The sequence below is a fragment of the Patagioenas fasciata genome, chromosome 2, assembly GCF_037038585.1.
Source record: "Patagioenas fasciata isolate bPatFas1 chromosome 2, bPatFas1.hap1, whole genome shotgun sequence".
In the NCBI taxonomy this organism is placed as follows: Eukaryota; Metazoa; Chordata; class Aves; order Columbiformes; family Columbidae; genus Patagioenas; species Patagioenas fasciata.
The window spans coordinates 87185398-87200929 of record NC_092521.1 but is presented as its reverse complement, the minus strand read 5'-3'; the positions used below and the strand labels follow the sequence as shown (position 1 = coordinate 87200929).

Below are 15532 nucleotides of genomic sequence, written 5' to 3'. Positions count from 1 at the left end.
ATACTGAGATTTCAGAGAACAAGGAAAAATTATACAGCTGGAATTTTCTCACAGGAATAAAACAACCTTCATGCTTTGATTGCAAAATGTGAAACTCCACAGGCTACAGCTGGCCTTTGAGTCAGAGAAGCTTACCAGTAGGGACAGATTAGGTCAAGGAGCATTAAAATAAATGAAGAGTGGTAGAAGCAGGAGTGGAGGCTGGAGGAAGTATTCTTCTTGGCCAGCAAAGAAGAATTAGGTATTTCTGATATAGAAGCAAGAAGTAAGAAACAGTGGCAGAATAGAGACATTAATTCACAGAGAGTGAACGACGAAAACTGGGGTGGGAAAAAAAAAAAAAAAGAAAAAAAAAGAGGGAAGCACACAAGATAAAATGTCAGAAAGATACAGACTGAACCAGGGACTATGAGGTTGCTGTTTGCCATGTCTGTCTTCAAGGTAGGTAGCTTTATCCTCTGAAATTATGTATCTAGTATGATACCTACTCAGACTACAGCAGAGATGCTTTCCTTGATTTTCATTTCTGGATAGAAACTTGGCAGAGATCCCAGAAGCCAACAGTTGCATTTGTAGGAAGATGATGAGGTATAAGAAGGATGAGAAAGAAAAAACGTGGAATGAGACGCCATTTTCTCAAGTATCACCATCATCAAATGTCTGTCAAACCTACTGGAATTCTCTCCACCCATGCTGTAAAAGAGCACATTAGTTTTTTCATGAGTTCACGGAACAGTGACTGATGTGGTGTTTTTAAAGACTTCAGATCTAGCAATGAGCTGTTCGGAACCTAATGATCCCATTTCTCTTTGGCTTTATTCCATGTTTAATGTATTTTTAACCTCTGTAAAATTGTGCTTAGTGTGCTGGTTTGACTGAAAATGGGTTAATTTTCTTCGTGCAGTTAGAAATCTTTCTTTTTCATAGCTAGCATGGTCTTTATTTGGACTTAGTTTGAGAACAAGCAGAAACAACCCAGCACAGAGCTAATGTTTTGAATTGCTCTGGTCTGCGAGTCAAGGACATTCTGAGTGCTCTGCCCACAGGTGTGAGGCATCGAGGAAGGGGGGCATGGGTGGGGCAAAGCTTGACTGACATCCATACTGATCAATGAGAGTATTCCATCCCGTTAGCATCATGCTAATTACTTAAGAGTGGGGCCTTTCGGTTTTGGCTCTACTGATCTCTCTGGTTCTTCTCTCTCACTCTCTCTGGGAGTAGCCAGGAAGTTTGATTGAGATGTTTAGCCTGGCCTTTTGCCATCCTACAGAGGGCTCTGAGCCTTTCTGCCTTTTTCCTCTCTTCTCTCTCTCTCTCTTCAATCAGCTCTTCAGACCAGGTGTGGCTTGCTGAGACTGGCTGCTCAGCATGTCTGTGAGGAATTGCCTTGAGTATCTTTTATTTCTATTTTATATATATTTACTAGTAGTGTATTAGTATTTTGTTATTTTATTAAACTGTGTTTATCTCAATCCAAGTTTCTCCCTTCCCTTTTGATTCTGTTCCTGGTTGGGAGGGTGGGGAAGGGGGTGAGCAAGTGGCTATCATGGTTTTATTGCTAGCTCAGGTTAAACCGCATTACTTTCTATCTCCTTTCATACACTCCCAATAGTACCCTTCCTGGACTGGTCTATGGGTAAGTCCCAGTACAGCAACAGTTGTCTAGAAGAGATTATATTTTAAGGTGTAGAAACCAGAAAATTTGTTGTGAATGATGCTGAATGGAGGGGAAAATAGGTTTTCACAATTAAAACATTCCCTATTGAACTAGACCATATCTAATCCTCTGCCACCTATGCCTGAGGATGTCACTTGAATCAGATTTCTTTCATGGATGTTTTCCTGTTATGTCCTATTATTTCTGTATTTCTGACTGAAGAGCTGGGTCTGATATAAAGAGGTGCTGAAGACTCACAGTTTCAGCACACACTACTATAATAAGAAAAAAAATCTGAAAATTATGTCTGGTCCTCTGTGTCTTGTCACTAAGTCAGCTTGTACTTCTGACCATGGCGTCTATGCATCAAATTCTATTTTGTGGAAAAGGGTAAATCTCATAGTCCCAGTTCAGATACTTATTGAGAGGATAAGCTAATGGCTGGAAAACATTCAGCTATTATATCAATAAGCACTACAAAAGTTTGTAAGAAAATTATAGAAATGTAGGGTTTGAAAAGTGTGCCTCAACAAGGCCATAAACTACATGGAATAATAACACTGAAGGAGAATTGTTGTTCATTAAGAAAATACATGCCTTCAGTACAATGATACAGCAAAATATCATGATTCTTATACACCACACCATGTTAGCTGCAGAATAAGCAAATAATTTTTGCATTTCCTAAGTTCTGCAAGCCTGAAACTGAAATCTTAGTTGTGTTGTTCTACAATGACTGCATGTACATCAGTATCTGAAATTTTTATTATTTCTTCATTAAGCGACCATGAATGTATTGGGCACCTAGGTACAAATTCTAGTTGGAGGCAACCGGCTAGTGCTATATCCCAGAGATCAATATTGGGTCCAGTTGTGTTTAACATCTTCATTAATGATCTGGACGACTGGGCAGTGTACCCTCAACAAGTTTAGAGATGACACAAAACTTGGAAGACTGGTGAACATAAGCCAGCAATATACCCTTGCCACAATGAAGGCATTAGGCAAAGTTCAGCTATCATGTCAAGGGAGGGGATCTCTCCCTTCTCCCCAACACTGGAGAAGCTACACCTGGAGTGACGTGTCCAGTTCTAGGCACCCCACTACAAGAGAGGAATGGACACACTGTAGAGAGTCCAGGGAAAGGCCATAATGATGATTAAGGGACTGGAGCACCTCACATATGAGGAAAGGCTGAGAGAGCTGTAACTCTTTACCCTAGAGGAGAGAAGGCTCATGGGGGATCTTATCAATATATAGAAATACCTGAAGGAAGATTGCAAAGAGGACAGAGCCAGACTCTTTTCATTGGGGGCCAGTGACAGGACCAGAGGCAATAAACTGAAACACAGGAGGTTCCTCTGAACATCAGGAAACACTTTTATCCTGTGAGGGTAACTGAGCACTAGCACAGATTGTGCAGAGAGGTTGTGGAGTCTCCATCCTTGGAGATATTCAAAAGCTGTATAGACATAGTCCTGGACAGCTGTATCCAGATGGTCTTGTTTGAGCAGGGTAGGAGAAACACATAGATAGCACTAGGAACAAAAGACTGTTCATGAAGGAAGGAAGAGCAAAATACTTCATAGCATGTGTATTAAGAAAAAACACTCAACAGAGCAGCACTTAATCCAAAATGTTACTCTTCTGAAAGTAACATCACCACTCTGTTCCATTCAGTATTTTTGATAACAGCTGCAATCCCTGCTCTGACAGTAGCATAATTTCTTCTAATTCTCCGTGCAGTCTCAGCAATGCCTTGTAGTGCCCTGACTTCTGTAATAGATCTCCTCTGATCTATTATGATGGAAAAAAAACAAACAAAACAAATCAACAACAACAACAACCAACCAACCTACCAAACAGACAAAAACAACAAGCAAGTTGTTTGCGTTCTTTGAGTTTATGGCATTATATTTTAATGCAAAAATATTTTTCTTTTTCTGACAACTGAAAGCTAGAATTGAAACAACTACCCATTCTTTCAATAACTGCAGTTATTCCAGGGTGCACACATCCTGGTATCTGCTAAAACTCTTATTTCTATAAATCATCTGCCCTCCTACTTCCGCAGCTGAGCATTCAAATGTTCTGATGCTGCAAGTGAATTTTAGTACAGTAACTGAAAAATGTTTATAGTTACCTAGAAAAAACATCCATAAACATGGTATAAATAGAACATAACTCATACTAAAGACTACACACACAAAAGATTAAATTACTAAGAAAGATGTCAATAAAACATCTATATTGTATACCAACTTCTCTATGGCTTAGCTAATGATTATGAAAAAAAAAGAAAACAGCTATAAAGATGAATCTTTATGGAGTATAGGTAACATTCTTCAAATTATCTATCATGTTTTTTGCAGCTTGAACAGACCAGATGCTTTTTGGAAATAATGCAATATTAGTACAAGCAAGCAGAAGACTTTGATAGAATGGATATCCCCTGATTTAGATAGAAAGTATTATTTCTGAATAATCCTATGAAAATAAATATAACAGAAAATATCTTTGCCTGATTTCACTAAAATTATTCTGTGACTTTCTCTTTTTCAAGTCAGTCATTTGTTTGTTATTTTTCTGTTTGTACTGGCTTAAACGTTGTTGAAATTTACTTGCAAATGTTAACTCATTACAATGTGTAAACACAACAGTGATATGAAAGATGCCCCCAGTAACAGTAGTATGAAAGTTACCAGAGCTCTTTTCCTTGGTCTTTCCATTTCTTAGTTTCTATTCAGCAACAACCGCACCAGAAATGCTATGAACAACTCCAACAACTCGTTGTTTGATTCTCATCTAACATTAATATGTTTCTCTGCATTCACAGATGAATATAATTTTTATACATTGGGTTTATTCAGATATTTGCTTTAGCTGTATGGTTCTAATTTTACTATCATATACCAATACTCTTATACATATATCTGTCTCTGCGGGTTTTTCAGGAAGTTTAGTGCCATCCTATTACATGTAAATAAGAATCACAGAATAGAATCATAGAATCATTTTGGTTGGAAGAGACCCTCAAGACCATTGGATCCAACCATAACCTAACTCTGGCACTAAACCATGTCCATAAGAACCTAATCTACACATCTTTTAAACATTCCCTGGGCAGGCTATTCCACTGCTTCACAGCGCTTTCCATGAAGAAATTTTTCCTAATGTCCAATCTAAACCTCCCCTGGAGCAACTTGAGGCTATTTCCTCTCATTTCATCACTTGTTACTTGGGAGAAGAGACAAAGACTCTCCATGCTACAATCTACTTTCAGGTAATTGTAGAGAGGCAACCTCAGCCTCCTCTTTGCCAGGCTAAATAGCCCCAGTTCCCTCAGCTGCTTCTCAGATACATTCTCTCAAGACCCTTCACCAGCTTTGTTTCCCTTCTCTGAACTCTCTGCAGCACTTCAGTATCTTTCCTGCAGTGAGGTGCCCAAAACTGAACACAGGATTCAAGGTGAGGTCTCACCAATACTGAGTACAGGGGGAAGATCACTTCCCTAGTTCTGTTGGCCACACTATTCTTGATGCATGCCGGGATGCTGTTGGCCTTTTTGGCCACCTGGACACACTGTCGGCTCATATTCAGCCAGCTGTCAATCAACACCCCCAGATCCTTTTCCCCCAGGTAGCTTTCCAGCCACCCTTCCCCAAGCCTGTAGTGTTTCATGGGGATGTTGTGACCCAAGTGAATGACCAGTCACTTGGCCTTGTTAAACCTCATACAACTGGCCTCAGCCCACTGATCCAGCCTGTTCATATCCCTTTGTAGAACCTTCCTGCGCTCCAGCAGATCAATACTCCCACCCAGCTTGGTGTTATCTGCAAACTTACTGAGGATGCAGCCAATCCCCTCGTCCAGATCATTGATAAATAGATTAAACAGAACAGACCTCTGGGGAACATCGCTTGTGACCAACTGCCAACTGGATTTTACTCCATTCACCACAACTCTTCACACCCGGGCACCCAGCCAGTTCTTTACCCAGCGATGTGTACACCCATCAAGGCCATAAGCTACTAGTTTCTTCAGGAGAATTCTGTAAGAAACAGTGTCAAAGGCTTTACTGAATTCTAAGTACACAACATCCACAGCCTTTCCCTCATCCATTCAGCAGGTGACCTCGTCATAGAAGGAGATCAGGTTGGTCAAGCAGGATCTGCCTTTCGTAAGCCCATGCTGACTGGGCATGATCACTTGATTGACTAGTATGAGCCATATAATAGCACTCAGAATGATCTGTTCCATGATCTTCCCTGGCACCGAGTGCACATATATGCAATTGCAAATACTTGAACATATAACCAAGAAATCTTTCCTCCCTAGATAACACATGTGGAAGAACATGGATTAAATGTATCAGTTTTGCATGTGGTAAATGTGATAGTGATATGTTAACAACAGCTAAAGTGCTAAACAGGTTTAGATCGATTTCTCACACATGAAAAAGGCTATATTTATGCAGAGAACAAAATCAAATTAAGCATACTTTTTCAATCTACATAATACCAGGAATTACATTTGTAGACAAAAGCTAACAGTAAAGCATAATGCCGCCCAGAGAAAAAAAAAAAAAAAGACAAAAATACAAAGAAATGCTACATTCCAATGTGTGTAACATTGTAGCTATGTCACATTTGGATTCAGAGAGAGTTAGGGACATTTTGAGCTCCTTATTCATTGAAGTGTTCATACACAATTAGCAGGATGCACATTGACTCTTTTCAGCTTTAACAGATTATGAAAAGTGCTAGTCTTGTGCTACCTCTTTATTTATCAAGAGATACATCTTAGCATAGGAGAAAAGAAGTGACATAAAGGACCTGTTCTTCTCCATGCTGTCCCTGATCTAGGTCAAGCTTCCAGCATGGAAATAAGTATCCATGAGAAAATATTGGTTTTTTTGTTTGTTTGTGTGTTTTCCAATGAACCCCTCTCACATAGAGTGATCTTAACAGGGCACAAGACAGATCAAGAAAAAATAAAACAAAACAAAAATAAAAAAGCAATACCCACATCCTCAGTTCTTTCCTAACATACATAAAATGATCTGCAGATACCAAGTCTAGTTGCAGTCAGCAGATCTGTAAGTCCCATTAGTAGTCTTTTATATTCCTTCTATGTTTTCACATATAAATTCTCCTGATAGGGATCAGCCCTGTGCTTGTACTCTACCTTTATTTTGGAACACCTCCTTAAAAGAGTTTAGATAAGGGACTAGATGAGAATTGGTGTTCTGACAAAGAATACAAAACTATGGAACAGTAGAAGTTGCAAAATATTTTTTCTGTTCTTATTAGCACTGATGCAGGTATAATTTCTCGGTTTGCAAACCTAAGCAGTCTCTGGTATCTCTGGACAAACAATGTTTGGAGAAAAGCAAGTTGTTTAACAACAGAAAAGCACTATGGCATTTAATATTTCATGCCCTACCAAAAATTGCAGTAATGAAAAATCCCCTGTTGAAAGATACAACATCAACCTGGGCTCTGATTCCAAATACTTCAGGCAGTATTTCTATCTATTCTAGGTAATCTGGATAATAATTTAGTCTACTTCTGACAATAAGTGGAAGGAGGACTTCATTATACAGTTTCTGACTCAGTATCATAAGTCAAAGACCAAACCACTACAGAAGAAATAAGACAAAATTTAAGATCTTTACCAAAAAGCAGATCAGAATAACAACATGCAAATCAAATATTTATAGATTCTGATTGCAGCACTTTCATGCAAGTTTTTTTTGGGGCATCACACACAAATCCAACACTTACCTCTGCATACAAAATACTATGTGTATACAAACTGACTGAGACATAGCCTAATATCTAGATGTAAGGGCTGAGAGACTGGTAGTAAATTCACCTACTTCGCCTTCTGGTGAATTGTAGGTAGTCAAAAGTAGAAAGAGATAAACTTATCCTTAGCTAGACTATTGGTTTGAGCAGCAAATATTATTGTCTCCTAATTTAGGGAAGTAAATGTTAAATCCTTTCAATTATTGCCATCATTATTGAAGTCTTAATTTTATATTTCAAGACTCACATATTCTATGTGAGCAATGATATTAGCATGAATTCCAGAAATGCTAGATTGAAAGACAAAACTGTTTTTGAAAAATCTAAGAAACAAGAATTTGCACATATATCAAGTCTAAATCAAACTGGGATGTTGTTGAACTTAAATGAAATTATTTTTAAAGAAGCTTTTTATCCAGTTACATGAAAATGGCATGCACATCTCTTGATCACAATATGACAGTAGTAGTTGTGCACATGTAGTCTTCTTGTCAGTGTCAGGATACTCCTGGGCCTCACAGGATCTGACCCACTGCATAAACAAAAGCATTAAAGAGGAGCAAGAAGGACCGTTGCATGTTGAAATTGTTTTGTGTTTTTTTTTTTTCCTTCAGTGCAAAATCAGATTCTAACTGAGTAAGGTGATGTTCAGAATGTGGAAGCAGTCCGGATGCTCAGTAAGAGTACTTTTCAATTGTGTGAATAATTATTACTAGATTTATTTTTTTTTTTTTCATCTCTATGCATAAAGCATTCTTCTGGGAAGTAGAAAGTATCAGCAAAAATTGATTTGTTATGTTTTAATTATGTTAAAATGAAACAAGCTATTTCAAGTACTCTATATTGTAGAAGTGTGTTTCTCTTCTCCTACTAGAAGACAAATACAGGTTTTATACCTTTGACTCCATTAGGCTCCAGTATTCTGTCATATTGAAAACTATTTCTTGGTCTGATCTTGCAGCCATCCCTAATCAGAGATTGTTTACTCACTTCATCATCAGAAGCTTTCAAGTTACTTATATTTTGACAGGAACCTCAAAAAGCTAGTATACCATTGTGTGAGACCCCAAATGCATTTAGATAGACTGCAAAGTAACAAGACAGTCAATGAATGAAATAGAAATATTGTAAAACTGGTCCATGATAGAACTGGGAATAAAATCTAGATGTTTTTTATTGCTTAGGCTGGTGCACTTTGGCAATACAATGCCTCCTAATCTAAAGGGCTACAATTGCCTTCTTCCTTTCTGCTTGGAATATCAGGAGATCTGACCTTTTCAAGGTAATGATGAATTTCTCCTCAGAAGGATGTCCTTAAGGCCATTACCATCCCTGCTGGCTTTCAGGAAACTGAAGCATCAAGAGATATTAAATGGTCTGCCCTTTGCCACTTATGTTAGACCATAACAGTATCAGGAAGAGTCCTATCAGTCCCATCAGACTGTCAGAACTGTGTTCTCTGTGTATGCTTCTCTTCAGTTTCCTCTGCACTTGTATTAATAGGATAAATAATCCTAGAAAAGCCGTACTTGTGGTAGAAACATGTTAGTTATATTTATAAATCAAGGTTTGAAGATACCATATCAGAATAAGTAGAAATAAATAAAAATATTCATAAACTGTTAATAAGTATCACAAAGTCAGAAAAATTGGGAGAGTAGTGAATGTTGTAAAGAGCAAAGAATAATACACAGTGTTACTGATATATTTTAGACTAGAAGTAAAGGAAAACAAAAAGGGAGAAAAAGTCCTTTAAAACAATTATATCTTGCATAAATGGATGTTAAAAGACATGTACCAAGCAGCAGAAGGCAGTTTTAGCATTTTTGTAGTAGAGAAAACGATGCACCAGAGTAAAAAAATGAGCACTTTTTGTTAACATTGAAGTTTACTCTAAATTCCCAATCACAAAGCCAAATCTCTCATCTGTATGTTTTATTCTGAATTAAAGGAAAAAAACCCAACAACAGATGTTCATAAAATATAAGGATTATGCTTTAAAAAAAATTTGCCAGGTAATTCACTGAAACTCTGCATTTGTTTTAAAACAATGTAGCTACTGCTGCATAGAGCATCTTATTTTTTTTCATTCCTTTTTTTCCCTAAGAGTAGCATGTCTTAAACTTCCTCAGGTGAACAAACGTCTTTGCTACAAGAATAGTAATATCTTTCTCTGAGGAAGGGAGAAAAAGACAAAGACAAGCCATGCATTATATTTTACATCAATGTCTGCGAGCAGAACTGTTTGTTTTCTAACCTCTATATTTACCTTATTTACCTGTTTTACACTTTTTTTTTTTTTTCTTCTTTCTGGAAAATGTAGCCATATTATCAGTTCCTCTATTCTGAAAACAAGACCAGAAACAGATCAGCCAAGAGACTTCTAGGAATTTCGGTGTGAAATAGCACCCTAGATTAGAGTTCATGCTTTTAATATTTCAGTGGGATGCAAAAGAAACACAGAACTCCAGGCTGCTGAGAATGACTGTTCTCACCTGGCAGGAAAAGCTTCAGAGTGCAGGTATATGCTTAACTCTAACCCCAGAGGCAAATTGCTTGAAGTCAATAAATGTTCCCATCCATGTTTGGATGACACAGTTGCCCCTCTTCAAGCCTTGAAATCTAGTCTTTCTATATAGAGAGAAGAATCCTACTGATGTGTCACCAGAAGAATGTCTCATTTTCAAGACAATCTGTCCTTTACTGATTCCAGCTAAAAGATCAGCATCTACATTGTGTGCACAACTTTCATCATTAAGCTTTCTGAAAAAGAAACTCATTAATTGTCAAAAGACAATTTTTAGCCAATGTCGAGGGTCAAGATTGCGGGGTGACAATCAAACCCTGGCAGATGTATTGTTAACCTCCTCTCCCCCCCACTTCCCCCTTTTGCCCCTCCCTCTCCCCCCTTCCCACTCAGGACAGGCGATTGGGAGGGAAAGAAGGACAGAGAGAAGAGAGTTGGAAAAGTTAAAGATGTTTTACTAATGCTACTAATAAGAATAGAGAAAATAATACAAAATATACAAAACCAATCTTGTAAGTCTCAGTAACTGCAGAGCCAGCACCTAAAGTCCTGGATTAGACTCTGTAGCCAACCGGAGCTGGATTCAGTCTCTCACTAGGCCTCAGTTCGCAGGGACGACCAGCAAGGTCCTCTCCTAATGTCAGCCATGAGGAAAAAAGGGGAAAAAGGGAAGGAAAAAAAAGGGAAGAGATCCTCGTGATCTCCCACTTTATATGAAGTATTCACGTGAATGGAATGTTATACACCATTGGTCAGTCTCTCGGTCATCAGTTTTCTCGTTGCCGCTCTCACGAGATGTCCATCCGTGCTTATCAATAAGTTTGCATTCCATTGCTAGGTTTAATCAAAACATGTGGTGGGTTCTCCAGGAAAATGCAGCTAACATGAAGGCTTTAGCTGACAGGCAAATTCACTAAAAGAGAAACTTGTTTTTAACAAAACCAGGACAGCCAAATAACATCATATTAAATTGCAATTCAAAACTATGTGATAGCTACAGGCAAGTCTCATTTTAGAAATGGATGTCATCAGATAGTCAAAATATATAACTGAGGACCTGACTATGCAGACACCTTACACTAAAATTTAGTCTGTCATTAATAAGAGAAATCTTCATCATTTAATGTCCAGTCAGTGGTTTACATAAAATCACTTTGTTGCCTTGGACAACTGCCCAGCAAATAAGTACCTACATCATAAATATGCACACGTAAAATTCATTATCAGGACTAATTAGAGTGGCAACCTTGTTGGCAGACTCAACAGAAAAGGAAAGGAAATTTGCTTAGGTGACAACACATCTGATTCCAAAATAAAAATGGATGAACAAACGCTGGCACAGAGAACTGCCTATGAAATCAGAGGAGTTTCATATGCATAAACAATAAATAAAGAAATTAATCTGTTACATTTGATAGTGCCTGAATAGAATGAAAGCTAATATATACAGTGTGTTCCTTTCTTGCTGGCTTGCATGACTTAGTCAGACCAAGACAAGGGAAAATTCTTGCAAAGAATACAATAAGACACAGTTAAACCTATGCTTTAAGGTCACTGCATATTACTTTTGTCTACGACTTCATGTTTTTTTCTATAAAATTGTATAATTTCAGGAATAAGCAAAAATGAAAATGTTAATTTTGTGTTTTGTTAGATATTTTGATAAGAGATGTGAATTATTTTCTTTTCATTATTACCTGAAGCTTAGGAATTGTTACTTTGATATTATTCTGAAACTAGATGTAAAACTTTTCGGTGCTTTTTGTACATATTTTTTACCACAATGCTATTTACAACTACTCCTTATCCTTTGAAAAATACACTGATGTATAAAAGGAAATATTATGAATAAAATTAAACATATACCTTTCTAGAAACATGTTCCTCTTTCATGACACATTTTTATGTAGGAGTCAGGAACTGACCTAAAAGTTATAGGAAGTGAATTTACCTTCAAACTCTGATCATCATGATATGGCAAGAATAGTAATGTAAACCTCTGAACAACAATTCACACTTCAGTCATTTAATGCTTTCTCTTTTCACTCAAAAATGTCACAACATAGCATGAAATTAATTTTGCATAGAGCTTTCTGAAAGACCATAAAATTTTAGCCTCAGGACAGTAACATTAAAAACAAAACAAAAAACCCACAAACATCACCACCACAACAAAAAAAAAAAAAACCACCACTTAAACCTTAAATGAGGAAGACCCAAAACAGCCAACAGCCTTTCATAGCTTATCTGCAAACTGTATATCAGCTAAGAAGCTTGTGTAGACTCTCTTGTAATACAGTCTCATCCCCAAGAAAGTAAGTATTCAACAGTTCCATGAAATTATAAGGTATAATGAAGGTCTATGGCAGACTATGAGCACAATTTTTTTAGGAGTTAGCAAATAATTTTTAATATATATTTTGCCAAAAATGGCATATGCAGAATCAGTAATTAAGAGACGCAAATGACATAACAGAACCTTGAAAAACAGAATGTCATTGTATAACATTTTAGCATACTATGGCCCTTGATCAGTTTTTGCTTTTAATTAAAAAAAAAAAAAAAAAGAGAGAGAGAGACAGTTTCTTCATATGTAAGTCTCAGGACAGTTAAGGCTGAGCAGAAAATACAGTGCACATGAAGCTCTCTTATGAAGATCATCTGAGAGAGCTGGAGCTCTTCAGCCTGGAGGAGAGAAGGCTCCAGGGAGACCTTCTAGCAGCCTTCCAATGCCTAAAAGGGACCTAAAAGAAATCTGGAAAGGGACTTTTTCCAAGGGCACATAGCGATAGGACAAGGGATGATGGCTGTAAACTGAAAGACAGTAGATTTACATTAGATATAAGGAAGAATTCTACACCATGAGGGTGGTAAGGCACAGGAACAAACTTCCCGAAGTAGCTGTGGATGCCCCATCCCTGGAAGTGTTCAAGGACATGTTGGATGAGGCTTTGAGCAACCTGGTCTAGTGGAAGATTTCCATGCTCGTTGCAGGGGTGTTGGAACTAGATGATCTTTAAGGTCCCTCCCAACCCAAACCCTGAATTTTTCAAAAATTGATGTAACTTAAAAGTGTAAAATTTAACACTAAACTGTGAAAGTTGTAAGATGTTGTATGGGAAATAACTCACTATTATTGGGTTTTTTACAGGAAAATTAATGTGAGTAGGAAAAAGCTGATAACATAGAATTCCTTTCATAGGTATGATACAGTAGCTTGTATATTGTAAAGGCCGTTTAGTCTAACAGCAACTACACATGCCAAGTTATAGAGACAATCACCTCTGTTCCATCTCTATCAACTCCTTTTATGAATTTGGGCCAATCACTACAACAGAGATAATAATTACAGAATTAGTATATTTCACCTTCAATTTGCAAATTGTTTATGCAAAGCTTACAGTTTTCTTGCATTTCTTCTGGATAATTAATCATTTCACTTCTCAGCTGGCAATCTTTTTTCCACTGAAATTAATGCAGTGCTGGCTAATTTTGAGTGGAAACACATAGGACTGGGGGTTTTTTGTATTTTTTTTTTTTTCTGATTTGTTTTGGTTTGTTTATTTGTTTGTTTCCCTAATTTGGCAAGTGTAGGTTTTAGCCAATTAAACTTTTGTTATCAGTCACACATATCTACAAATTCCTAATTGCCTTCCACAAAATATTGGCAGAAACATAATGGGAAATAATGCCTCAGTTGTTATTAAAGAACATGAAATAACATCAGTAAATACTAACAAGAAAAAAAAAATCATTAGCTTCTCCAAGAACTGTAAGATGTGCCATGCTAAAATTTCTATCATGTTATTGGAAAGCAATTGGATGTCAATAATAATAGCAATTAAAAAAATTACAATTACTATCTACTTTCTACAAATTTTATTAAAATACATAATATTTTAGAAGAAAACTTTGGTTGTTGGTGTTTTTTTTTGGTTGTTGTCTTTTTTTTTGTTTTGTTTGTTTTGTTTTGTTTTGTTTTGTTTTGTTTTTAACTGGAAGAACAACTCTTACATTTGCAGTAAATCTGACAAATTTGAAATGTCACCATCTCCATTGAACTGTCAAAATATTTTTCCCAGAACCCAGGAATGTTTCAAGAAAAATATTTTACTCCACATTGAGAACCTATAAAGAGGGATGGAAACAGTGCCTGCAGAGAGCAGTAGTTAACTTTTCACTGTGTCAAGAAACATGCAGTTATGAAAAGCTGGCTAATACAAAAGAAAAAAAAAAAAAGAAAATCAAACCCAAACATTCTAGCCTATGGAGCTGAGGTCACTGCAAAATTAGGATTAGACAAACCTGCTGTGGATCACAAGAAAGGTAAAAAGAAATCCAAAATAAGACAACTGTTGTGTTTATTAGAGACATGGTGCTTTTCCCAAAATGGCATTCTTTCTGGATCAGATCATCAGAAAGTCAGGTTTTCAGAAGAAAGCAATATTCATTGTTGATCTAACTTTCACATCACACAGGCAAGGTACAGTTACGCTATTTAGAACAGTATGCTGTATTTCAAAGGCATTTTGGATTCAAATCCCTATTTCTTACTTTAAGTCTTTGCAGATAAAAAAGACATGAATCGATCTTGTTAAAATATCCAAAATATCAAGAACAACATTCTTAGATTACAGTCATATTCTGAAGTTTCTGTTCTTTTAGAATCAGTTTATTTTTTTTATTTCTAGTTGTAAATTAGAAATGTCTCTTCAGATTCTGAGATAACAACAACTGAGAGATGTGAGAACATTGTGTTTTATTAAAATGATGACAGGTATTGTTACAGAGTTGTCCTTGTAGGTTAATTTCTGTCATATGACAGAAATATTACCTTTAGGTTATGTTCCTACTGACTTTGCTTCTGATATGCTGAGAACACTCACAGGAGTGAATAGCCATATCAAGATCTACTTTGTTTCATTGCTTGGTTTTCTATGTATCTCTAAAGTGGTATGTTTTAAAATAAAACCCTTTACTTTTCATGGAATACTTCAAAAAGTAATCTTGAACACACTGTTGTGGAAAGCAGAATTAAACAGTACTTGCTTTTAATTTATGGAGCATATTTTAATGATTTCAAAATTTATTGAACTCAGTCTTATTTGTGAACTCTGAAATATGCATTTAGCTGTATTTTTGAGCTAGAAATAAGCCTTTAACATTCTTTATCCCTGGACATGGCTTCACAAAACCATCTGCAACTAGCTCTTAAAAAAGGGTATTTCGTTATCTATTTACCTTGAGTATGAGCAGCTCTATTCCATGGATTAGTTCATTTCTGAAGAACAACTATCCAGTCTCTGCTTCAAAACTTCTTTTGGATTTGTATTTTCCTATGGAAAGGAAGAACAAAGAGGGATAGAGGGAAAATGCATTACAACAGATATACTTGTAAAACATGAGAGGGTCAAATTTTGATACATCAACCAGATTTAGGGAATGTTTTCATCTAAATCATACAGTGAATAAAAAAAAAAAAAAATAAAACATTTCTAGTTTAAGCAAGTGTGCACAAATCATTCCATCTCTCTCCAG

The 15532-nt window shown here is 36.6% G+C and overlaps 1 long non-coding RNA gene across 1 annotated transcript; it reads right to left on the bottom strand.

Annotated features, from left to right (window-relative positions):
- Positions 1 to 10791: 10791 nt before the first annotated feature.
- Positions 10792 to 15332, bottom strand: LOC136097607 (uncharacterized). The gene is made up of 3 exons (XR_010650848.1): positions 15236 to 15332; positions 11861 to 11919; positions 10792 to 10907 (listed from the first exon to the last, which is right to left on the bottom strand). It is a non-coding gene; the product is annotated as an uncharacterized lncRNA (long non-coding RNA).
- Positions 15333 to 15532: the final 200 nt, after the last annotated feature.